Source organism: Lycorma delicatula, chromosome 4 (genome assembly GCF_047948215.1).
Source record: "Lycorma delicatula isolate Av1 chromosome 4, ASM4794821v1, whole genome shotgun sequence".
NCBI classification, from domain to species: domain Eukaryota; kingdom Metazoa; phylum Arthropoda; class Insecta; order Hemiptera; family Fulgoridae; genus Lycorma; species Lycorma delicatula.
The window spans coordinates 83,740,167-83,752,591 of NC_134458.1; the positions used below are offsets into that span (position 1 = coordinate 83,740,167).

General features: G+C 30.3%; 1 protein-coding gene and 1 long non-coding RNA gene across 3 annotated transcripts in view; one reads left to right on the forward strand and one right to left on the reverse strand.

Moving 5' to 3' along the window:
* LOC142323608 (uncharacterized) overlaps positions 1–12,425 on the reverse strand; it is a 470,455-nt gene that overhangs the window by 329,172 nt on the left and 128,858 nt on the right. The window lies entirely within an intron of this gene.
* LOC142323606 (glucose dehydrogenase [FAD, quinone]-like) overlaps positions 1–12,425 on the forward strand; it is a 115,442-nt gene that overhangs the window by 47,950 nt on the left and 55,067 nt on the right. Inside the window, exon 1 of one of the 2 annotated variants that reach the window (XM_075363448.1) lies at positions 10,309–10,490. The exons of the other annotated variant lie outside the window; for it this stretch is intronic. The gene's annotated coding sequence lies outside the window, so the exon portion shown is untranslated. Of the gene's footprint in view, positions 1–10,308; positions 10,491–12,425 lie in introns of those variants that run through there. 2 annotated transcript variants of the gene reach the window in all.

Here is a 12,425-nt window from a genome sequence, read left to right on the forward strand (position 1 = left end):
GTTTTTTTACGATGTATAACTCCGATCGTATTCCGGATGAGGTAAATTATAATTTCCGTATTGACAATGGCACGGCATACAGGCTCATGTTAAATCGGGATCGGCAGCCGGGTATTGAAACGAATTTTAATACGAAGCGTTGCAGCGACATAAGGTAATATTTAAAAATTAATAAAACCTTACAGAAAAACTGTTTATAATGAAGAAAGGTCACGCAGGAAACAAAAAACTATCCCGATAGCGGTTAAAATTATTTACCGTATAGACACTTACACGAGCCGTAGTTTAATTTTACCCATTAGCACTACAGATATTATACGGTATCCTGTTTAAATAAAAGGAGCTGAATTTGATAACAAAACTAAATATTCTGTGGACAGATTTCAATACCCTAATTTTCTTAATACAGGCTTATTAAAATAAATAAAAAAATACGAAAAAAGCCGAATGTGTGAAACGGGAACAATTTATGGGTTACTTGTACATATTTACCGATAGAATTCCATTGCCATTATGTACAATATAGATAATACTTCAAAAATTAACAGTATGAAACGACTTCAAGATCGAACGAAAAACTGTGCAAGAAAAGGAAATTTTTTATCTACAGCCTATCGATCCGAACGCTACTGTAACTGATGCGGCTGCCGCTTTGCGCAAAACGAGATTATACCGTGGAGGCCACGGTGTAGGAAAAAAATCCTTACCAAGATGAAATCTCATCCTTTCATCTCCGTTCGGGATGGCCTTCCTGGCTACAACGGGAGAAACCGGTGAAGTTTAATTCGGGACGTAATCGGCGCATTACCGATCGACGGTTACGCTCGATTAGAGCGTCAGATATTAAATGCGGCTACACGAAAAAAGGATCAGGCTTCCTAACGGAACACGAAATCTCGTCCCTTCAATCGTGTTCTGCTAGATCCTTTTTAGAGGTAAAAAAAAGTGTTTTAAGACGAAACGAAGAAAAAAAATGTTTGCAACAGATCTTATAGCAAAAAGAATCGGTGGTCGGATAATATATTAAGGCGTCCAGGTCAGCGGATTTGAGAATGAAGAAAGGTAAAAATAACGTTAATGTAGAGTAAAGAAAGACAAAAAATGTTAAAAAGCAGTAAACGATAACAATAACCGAATGAAACGGTAACGTCCGATGCGGAAAATACATTTAAATCGTACGATTAGGGAAAGATTACAAATATTTATGTTATACTGGACGTATAAAACGCATTTTTTGGGGAAAATTGTTTAAACGGGATTAAACGATTCGATATCATTTAATATCAGTATAGGAATACACATCTTGGGGTAATTACGATGTCATGTCATGAAATAATTTACGACAGTGGAATTACAGGTTATGCGACTACGTTGTTTGCTTTCAGATGAAAATTAAAAAAAATCACATATTCTTCAAAAGTGTGGAAAATTAAATTACTGAATCTGTTATAGAAATAGAATCATGAATAAAAGATTATAAGCATTATACATTGCATCTAGTATAAAAATTATTATTTTTTCATACTAATTTCGTCGGGAAAGTCCTGATCAACGATAAATGACAGCGTTGTGTATTTTCAGTCCTATTCTGAGAATTAGACACTATATTATAGATCTTCTGTCGGATTATATGTTAAACTAAAATAAATAAAAATAGGTTCTACCTCATTTTCGCTTCAGGCTAAGCGACATAATGAATTTAAATAATTATATTCAACCATTACTTTTAATAAAAACAATGAACATATATATACAAAATAATAGTTTTTCCATTTATCGCATAAAGTTTTCTTTCTCCGTTTAATACGTTAATAGAGAAGCGGTTCATCAGAATATTCAATTTTAAATTAGATTAAGATAATAGCTAATATAAAATATAGAAAGAGGTATATTTATCAAAATTCAAAATGTTCTGATAAAGCAGAAATCTCTTTGAAAGTAGTTTATGTAGAGGAAAGCTGTAGCGGTCGGTTAGTAAGCTGTAATAAAAACTATGACTTAAACCTCTTATTACGAAGGTAGTTCGACGATTAAAGAGACAAACGGCTTCGGAAAACGATGATTATTATTTACTCGACGACAATGAAACTAACGCTAATTTTCAACGTAATCATTAAGGTATTTGTTTCGTTTCTCTGTGAACTTTCTAATTCCAGTCGTAAAGAATCGTTCATCTCGGTATCTGAGCCGTTTTTTACCGCATTCTCGAGTTGTTTTTCATTGCCGAACTTGGTGGCACGTAAAATTTCTTTTGAGAAAACAAAGAAACAAAAACTTTGACGGGGCAAAATCAGGACCGTAAGGTGGACACGCAACACTTCCCGACCCGATTTTTGAATAGCTTCCCTTGTCTTTTGAGTCGTACGTAGGCGGGCGTTATCGTGCAAAATATTTACATATTTTGAGAGAAAACCAGGAGTTCCTCCTTACTGCGGGTTTCACTTTTATTATAGCACGTTACAATAGTACTAATCTTTGTTAATTGTACGATTTTCTTCCCAGTAATCTCATTTGTTTTGATACTTATAAAGGCCCAAAACGATGCGATAATTCAGCTTATCGTGGATAATGCCGATACTTCCGCTAAAAGTTTCAGCGATTTCCCAGATTTTATGCGTCTGTCGTTAGGAATAAGACCAATAAGACCGTTAATGCGATTTTACAAAACGTCGGTTGAAACTTCCACCGGTCTTCCGCAATAAAAATCTAAGGGGAAAATCGGTGGAATTTTTTCTGGTCGATTTAAATCGTTGAATCCACTTACAAAAATGTGCAAAGTTAATAGTCTTTTTATAGTACTTTATTACGATCCGCGAGTGAATTTCTGTCGGTTTTACACCTTCAGAAAATCAAAACTTATCACAGCAAGCTGTTTTTCCAGGGTACACGTTTCAAGCGGAGCCGACATTTTGAAAAAAAACGATACATTACAATGGAAATATTTTTTCGAACAGCTGATATTTTCTACGTCAGGGGTGCCGACTTGTTAGACACTTGCGGTTTATTCTACTGAATAGTATTTCCGCTGTTACCATTAGTATCTTTATTATTGAAGACCCTCTAGTTTTAATTATTGATATTCATTGACATTACTTAAGAAAAAAAAACAAATATTAAAATAAAATAGAAAAATTCAATAACTAAAAAATGAAACGAAATGATAAGAAAACAAGATCCGTGAAATTTAGAGGTAGGCAACCGGCCGCATTCACTAATTTTTTTTTTACGTCTCTGGCCGTTTATGTGATAATTTGTTTTCATTTATGCAGAAATATGTAGTTTCAAGGAAAAAAGTATACACTTAATAAAAACTTTATTAAGCTTCACAAAGAGCTTAATATTTAACCTCACTCGCTGATAAAATTATAAATTATCATTAATTTTAGGAACTTATTTAAAAACAAATTATTAAACGTGCTTAAAATCGATGTTAGACTGGTTAAAAAATTCTCCGAGTCAAATCACAATATTTAGGGTTATAAGAATAACAAATTCTTATTTAATAATTTAACGGTTGACGCTAGTAATGAAGATTGAAAATTTCTTCCGTCGTGTATATACATAGTTTGGAACACAATTAGGTTAAAATTAATAGAAAACCCGAACAAAAAAATCCTCGTAAGTTGATCTTCAATAAATCATTTCGAAATATTTATAAAAAAATTAAATAATTTTTATTAATAATTACTCTACCACTGTATTTAGGTACGGCGAGTTGTGAACGAAAGCGTGCCGGTTTGCTTTCAATCTGTTATCGTTTGCCGTTCTCAACCTTCACGTTTAATGAACAAAAAATTGTATAACTTTGATTTCACCACTTTATTCCCTCAAACTTGGTGTCGCATTCGGCCTACTATTAAAAAAAGACCGAGTATTTAGTTAACCGCCATTTTTTGATTTCCAGAAGATTTTTTAAAACAATTTGTCCGTGACCGAGACGAATCGAACGAAACCTAAATCGACGATTCGATCGAAAGGTTACGTTTAAAAATGGAAAATACATACGTATCTATCGACAAACCTCTTCCTTCCGCTTCGTTGAAGTCTGTTTATCTATACGGATGAAAGAATGAATATTACCCAGTCCCCTTGAGATAAGGATTGAAAACTGTTGCCTCCCAGATAATGTCTCATTTACAAGAAAATAGTTGAAATCGTCAGGGTGAAATCGGAAGATGTGTTTTCAGCTGTAGAGATGTTTTTACAAATTTATTTCGCCGCTTTCAACCGTGTAAGGTAATATTTATCTTAATATTAATATTTTTGGATAAGCTAAAATACATGTACGAAAAAATTTTCATGAAGTCCACTCCTAATTTTATGATTTTAATTTAATCAATCTCGAGATAACCTCGAGAATGATTAAATCAATTTGATTTAATGCTTAAATTAAGTAAATAAAATAAATAAAAAAATTATAAATAAATAAATTTAATGATTTAATTAATTTTTATACGGTTCCCGCAAGTAAAATTTAGAAAAAACAACCGATTTGGATATTTTATTTATTAAAATCCAAGTAACTTATTCATCAAATGAAACGTTCTTGAGACATCAACGTTTAAGAACAAAATTTATTGTACCGCTTTTTCTGTATAGGAAGAGTGACGAAATATTTCGAAGTCAGCGCTATATTTATCGCATAAATAAATAAGGTTACGTATGTAAATAATTAAGATGCGTTTTATCTTCGTGCTGTCTTCGTATCTATAAGAAACTAAGAAAAAGGCTTCCAAAGGTACACCGCTCCGAACTCCACAACCGGACAGTTCTCGGTTCGAATCCCGGTTAGAAATATTCATTACCCTACAAAATTTTCATCGCATATTCCCACCCATACGCTTAATTCATTTGTTTATTTCAATATCTGACCGTTATCTCGATCTGTGTCTTTTGTACGGTTAGTACAGTTTTGCGCACGAACGATACTAACTGTTTTAACGGGAAACAGCCGAATGATCTTATTTTACGCAAGTGCAGCAATTTACACGACCGAACTTTCTTAGCGATGTCTGCTATTTCTTCACTATAATTCGATATCTTTAACAATGGACCGATCCCTTTTGACGAAAAATAATTTTTTTTGTATTTGGTTGCTTTGAGTGTAATTAGAATATATATATATATATATATATATATATATATATATATATATAACAGGAAAGAAGATCAATTGTCCCATAAAAAAAAAGTTTAATTAAAAATATAACTAAATGTTTAATTTATACGCTTACGATGATTAGAAAATAAGTTTCAAGCTATGAAAATTATTATATTAAGTTTCATAGAACCGACTTTCACTGAAACCTTTTGAAATAACAAATGCGGCTTTCAATCTCCAATTTGAGGTAAAAACTTTGGTAATTTACAAGCCGAGGATGAATTTTAGTAAGAACTGTCACGGATTAGGCGATTCGCCAGTGCTTAAATTAATAAATCGTAAATCGATCGTTAAAGCCGTTATTATTTAGCAATAAAAAAGGAATAATAGAATAAAAATATAATTATATTAAATAACAAATAAATTATAGTTTCCGAAAATTAACACAATTAAAATAGCATAAATAAATAAACCACTGTTATAAAAAAATTGTCAAACAACTATTAAAAAAAAATTATTTCAATATACAAACTAATTACATCATTTTTTATTTAATTCATTTTTCATATCACGGGAAAAATAGAAAAAACAAAATAAAAAAAGATTAGTCCTAACTATTATTAAGAGAACTGATGATTTTTTTCATAACATAATCAAAAGTAAACGTCAGTACAATAATTCCAAAGCTGATTTATGAAAAGTATATAAATTTGTTCATCGAATTAATTCAATGAAAACACTGACTAAAGTGTATTTTAAAGAACAATATTTAGCTTAGATCATTTCAGATACATTTTTCTGCATAATGAAATACCATTACATAGATACATTAGAGAGAAAAATAAGTATATATATATATAATAGTGGTTCTAAAATGGTAGGCTAGCTATTCTTTTCGGATTCTACTTGTAAAACTAAACAAAAAAATATCCTTAGGAAAAACGGCAATTTCTCCTTCGTTCTCCCACTGTCCGCCATTTTTTTATTTTTATACAAAAATTTATATATCGAGTTCGTATAGAGGAATCACATTAATATAATATTTGGTAAGCATCTTGGTAATAAAGTTTCAAAATTAGCAAAAAATCAGGACTTAAATAACTTCGAAAATTACAAAATAGCAGCCATGTTTATTTTTCAATCCATTACCTCCATAAATATTAGTTTTATAAAAATGCACGTTTTGGTAAAATATTAAGCCCTTTATTTTGAACAAAATGACATTTATTTTTTGAAGTCGGTTACAAACAGCCTATTTATAGCAGAAAATCGATGTAATTTTGTGTTTTGTTTTTATGTCCTCCACTTTACGTTCAATTCGATTAAATTTAAATTGTTTTCATTTATTGTTAATTTTAGTATTATAAATTAGTATCAAATTACGTACTAATTTTCTCACAATAATAAACCTTATAATAAAAAAAATAAACAACTACTTGTGACAATCTTAGGTTAATTGTTGTAGAATGTTGGGTTATTTTTTAAAAAAATAAACAGTTAACAATTGTTAAAGTTATGAGATGTTCAAAGTGACCACCATTAGAAATTACACGAGTCCCAGTCTTTTTCGGTGAGATTGTCGCAACCGTTTGCAAAAATTTCGGGAGAGTTCCTAATTTCTTGAAATCCATTTTGGATCCTTTGTTGAAGATCCTCAATGTTGAACATTGGAGTTGAATAATCAATATGTTTCAAATGGCCCCAAAGGTAGAAGTCAAGAGGGTTTAAGTCAAGCGATCGGGCAGGCCAGGCCTCCGCGGCCTATGCATTTTTCATGTAAAGTTTCGTGCAGGAAATCTGATACCGACTGACTGAAATGTGCTGGAGCTCGATCGCGGTGAAACCACATATTTCCTCTTAATTGTACAGGTAGGTCCTCCGACAAATGTGGAAGATCTTCCGTAAAATGAAAAAGATAATTTTCTCCATTTAAACGATTTGGTAGAATGACAGGACCAAAAAGATAGTCGTTAAAAATACCTGCCCATGTGTTCGGGGAAACTCTTTGTAGATGGCTACTTCGGATGAGGATTCTCGTCGCACCAGATATGCTGGTTGTGATAGTTTTGAAAACATTCTTGTTGAAAGAAGCTTAATCTGCGAACAGAATCCTTGCCGAAAATAAAGGATTTTCAATTAATGTTCTTCGAAACCGGTTACAGAAAGCCAATCTACGTGGGAAATTACCGGCAGTCAGCCCCTGTACGCGCTGCAAGTGATAAGAGTAACGACAATTACTATTTAAAATCCGCCACGTAGTCACGTGGCACACATCTTCTTGTATTGCCAGAGTACGTGTAATTTTATCAGGGATTCTTCCACACGATTTAGAACACTTTCTTCTAATTCAATAGTCCTAGTACTCCTTGGTCAACCACGGTCATGATTCCCTGGTGTAAATGAACCTGTTTTTTTCCTAAGCCGTATGTGAAGTCTTTCAAATGTTTTTTTTCATTTGGCACACTATTAGGAAACCTGTTTTCATACAATCTTTTTGCTTATGCCCTTACGCAGTTTGCTGAACCGTACATTAAATGCATGTCACAACACATTTCCACAAAAGAATATTCAAACTCGATGATCATTAAACAATAAAACTTAAAAATAAACCGATGACACTGAATTTTAAACAAAGACTCAAAAGTAAACGATAAGTTTAAATTACTTTAAAATCATACGGTTTTATTTATAAATAATGTACACTGCATTTTTACATTGTTAACATAATCAGCAGTAATAGTCGCTGTGTAGAATTATTCAAAACTGAAAAATTAATATCGATTGTTTTATTATTTAATATTAAATTTTATTGTGAGAAAATTATTACTTAATTTGATACTAATTTACAATACTAAAATTAACATTAAATAAAAACAATTAATATTTAATCTAATTGGAAATAAAATGGAGGCATAAAAACAGACACAAAATTACATCAATTTTCTGCCATAAATCGGCTATTTGTAAACTGATTTCAAAGAATAAAATGTCACTTTATTCAAAATAAAAGGCTTAATATTTTAGCTAAACATGCATTTTTATAAAACTAGAATTTATGGAGATATAACGGATTGAAAAATAAACATGGCTGCCGTTTTGTAATTTTCGAAGATATTTAAGTCCTGATTTTTGGTAATTTTGAAACCTTATTACCAAGATACTTATCAAATATTAATGTGATTCCTCTATCCAAACTCGAGATATAAATTTTTATATAAAAATCAGAAAATGGCAGACAGGAGGAGAACGAAGGAGAAATTGCCATTTTTCCCAAGGATATATTTTGTTTAGTTTTACAAGTAGAATCCGAAAAAGAATATCCAGTCCATCATTTTAGAAACACTCTGTATATATATATATATATATATATATATATAAAATTCTCATCATTGATTATTATTATATGTTATTAAAATAACAATTGTGAAACAACGAAGAAAAAACCATTTCCTGTAATGAGGTTAAGAACTTAAATTCTGTACTAAGATATTTATATGACATGGGAACTAGCCAAAAGTCCAATTTGCATAAAGTGCACAACTGAGGTCTAATTTACGACAAAACAGACAAGGACAGTCTGACCTACATAAACTGTTTTTGCATTTCAAAAAAAAACTTATTTGTATTAAATACAATGCTAACTGATTTGACAAAAACAGAAAAAAAGAGTCTTCGTTATTATACAATTAAGTACGTTATAAATTAGCTTGCATTTATGATCTCTTCAACTGTTGAAAAATAGCACTACGATTTTTTTTTTAAATTCTGTTGAAATATCAGTGGGTAAAACGAGTAAAAAAATCTTCAAATCGGCTACGTGGCCGAATAATTTTTGTATAAGAAATCTTCCACCGTTCGAGTTACCAGACAGGTTACGACCGGATCACCTGAACTTACTTTAGAAACTAAAAAAACTGAAATTGAAAGACGTAAATATTATTTCATTTCAGCTGTACTGTTTCTATGTTGTTGAAAATATAAGTATTAAGATGTGTTTCTTTTTGTACTGTGCTGCGTTTGAAATGTTGAGAACAATACAATATTATTTTACAATTTTTTGTGGTTTCGGAGTTATACAGTAGTTTTAACTACTGTAAACAACGTACATAAAAACCTGCTTCCTTCGTTGAAAAATCAGCGTAAAACATAACAAAAAAGACCGTGTGCGTCCGAAACGGGTAAACCGATCTCGAAAGGCGTAACGAGGGAGATTTCTTGCAGCACGGACCCCGAGACGGGCAGATCGACCCGCCTCCAGTGATTATGCATAATTACAGGTGAATTTGGTTAATTGCCTCCAATGTTGGAGAATAATATATATACTTTGTATATTTAACGTTAATTAGATGAGGTTAGTGAGCGAAGCGAGCGCAGTAGATATATATATATATATATATATATATATATATATATATATTTATATCGACATAGTAGAATCGAGTGTTCCTACACTCGATTCGCTCGCTAACCTCGACTAATTTTAACAGTAATATTTTGATTATTTAAATAGTTAATTCAGTAATTACTGCTTATAGTCGAGTAGCTGTTTTAATATGTAAAATATGTTAATATGTAAAATGACGGTATATTTAATAAAAAATTGCTACATATTTATTAAATTCTTCCACAATGGAGGCGATTAATCAAATTCACCGGTAATTATCCATAATCACCGGATTACTGTAACATATATATATATATATAATATTTTTATGAAAATGTTTTTTTAATATTCAAAATTATATTAATGAAATATGTTATTCACAAAAATAACCTAGAAAAATTAAACCCCTTTTTAATTCGATTTTGCTGTAATTTCTGATATTTAATACGTACATTATGTAAGTGTATTTGAGTACAAAATCACAATTTATAAGATCTACAATTTATGTGGTTCCAGTAACAACCGCATTACTCACGGGAAATTCTGCAGCATTCCCGCAAAAAACTATGCTCATCGATTAAAAATCCTAACTTAAAGACGTAAATGGCAACAAAAAAAGGCCGTAGGAAACAAAATTTTAAAAATCCATAACATTACAACGAACCCGGTTGGAGTTCAATGCCGATGTAGTTGAAGAGAGGAGAGGTGTTTGTTGTCATTTAACCTGTAAGTCGATGGTGGGGGTATAATTTCTTACGACAGTTAGCGGTCTGTTGGAAATACCTATTTTACCCGTTCTCAACTCATATCGAGACAATTCAAAAACATTCACCACAATATTAATATAAAACTTAACGATAACACAAACACACTAATACATTTTTCAAGTGCGCGCGCACACGCACGCAATTAAATGCGAAATATAATGTGAATGTGTGTCTCGCATCGCAGTCAGTCGCATCTTATCGGAATCAGAGATAACTTCACCCGGCATAACCGGCACAGGTAAATAAAATATTCATTAAAAAAATACTTAGTAATTTTTTAACGGTTTTGTTATAAAACATCGGATTCACGCTTAGAAATTGACTAACATAACATTAAGGTTAAACAGATCTAGTCGAGCTAACTATTTTTTTTGTTTAAACGCCAATTAACATTTAAAATAGGAAAAAATCTTTATCGTTCAAGTTAACAATATATTTTTTATAACGAGAAGTAAATTCTCATCGATATATTAATATATTAAGAGACGATGAAATAAGTTACTCGTTGATATTGCTTTTTATCCATAATTTTATCTGTTAGATATCTTCATACTAATATAATAAAAAATATAAGTGTAAACCGTATTTTACGGTCATTTGTAGATAAATAAAATAAAAAATTCTTGTACATGATAACTATCGAGCAAAATATTAAATTTGAAAAACTTCAAAATAAGTGTCCGTCAGTTCATTTACTATGAAACACCTTCTTATAAAACTATAAATTCAAAAATACGCTTCTTTATGTTTATTCGGCGTACATAAATTTAATTAAACCGCTAAAAAAAATAATAAAATCTGTAGGGAATAAAATTTTGAGTAAATTAATACAAAGAAAAATAGTGTACAAATTAAACTGTTTTTTTATTAATAAATAGATATACAATATTTGTAGAATAACTAAAACGTTCGACGATCGATACAAGAACTACATAAAAAAGTTTAAAAACAATAATTCATTTTGAATCCTAAAATTTAAATTTCCACGTTAATAATGTTTAATGCTAAATGCAATTTAAAAAAAAACCAATGAAAACCAGATGTAAGGTACCTTAACTAGTAAAATACGTAATTGTAATTAATTGAAGATGACGGATATGTTGGTGTATCGCAGAACAAAATAAAATAAAACAAATAATATTAAACAGGTTTAATAATATTAAACAAATAATTAAGAAAAGGTATTATTAATTAATTAAAATTAAAACAAAAAACTGTTTTTAAATGTATTAAAACTTTAATATTTTATTTAGTTGTGTTTAATTAAATGAATAAAATTAATTAGTTAAATTTTAATTATTAAACAAACAATTTTTTTAACACAATAATTACTAATTTTATTTTAAAAAATAATAATTTTTTAAGAAAACTTACATTAATTAACGTTTAATGAAAAAATATTACGTTTTTTCACGCGAAACTATTCACTTATTTAATTTTGTTACTTTTACTTCAAGTTGTCTGAAATCATTTAAATATGCACGTTTGAATAAACACTAAATTTTATTTATTTTAAATCTCTTTCGACAAAAAATCAGAATTACAAATATAAATCAATTTTACAAGCAAACAACGTTACCTATTATTAAGAACGCTATTAATGCCGTCTAGCTACTTATTTATTTTTAATATTTAAAATTTTTATTATTCAAAATAATAAAAGGATCTCTAAATTTGAGCAAATAACCTCACTAAAAAAAACTTGACTCTATCCTGATACAAATACAGCTACAACCGTTTTTATTTAAAACACATACACACACACACATATATAAATATATATATTAAATACTAGCATCCCCATCGCGGCTTCGCTCGCGTTATGTGGTCTTTCCCGTCGCAGTTAATTTTTTTATTTTGTTTATCGGAGGCAAGTGCAGCCAGTTGCGTCGCACATAAGTAACAGCGGCATAACACCGTCGTACGTCTTAAAAGAACGAAATTTAAAAAAAAACCGGAAACGGTTTTTAGAAACTTACGTGAGGATTTTTTGCAAGCCCAAATCTAGTGAATATCTCTTTTAGTATAATCAGAAACGGGAACAAGTTGCAATTATTATTCAAAATTTTTTTAATTTTCTTCAACGCTTTGAAAGTCGAAATTCGAAAAATTTATAAATCGGTTTTTAGATATTCGCACTAAAAATCAAGATATCTCTATTTTTTACCAAGAA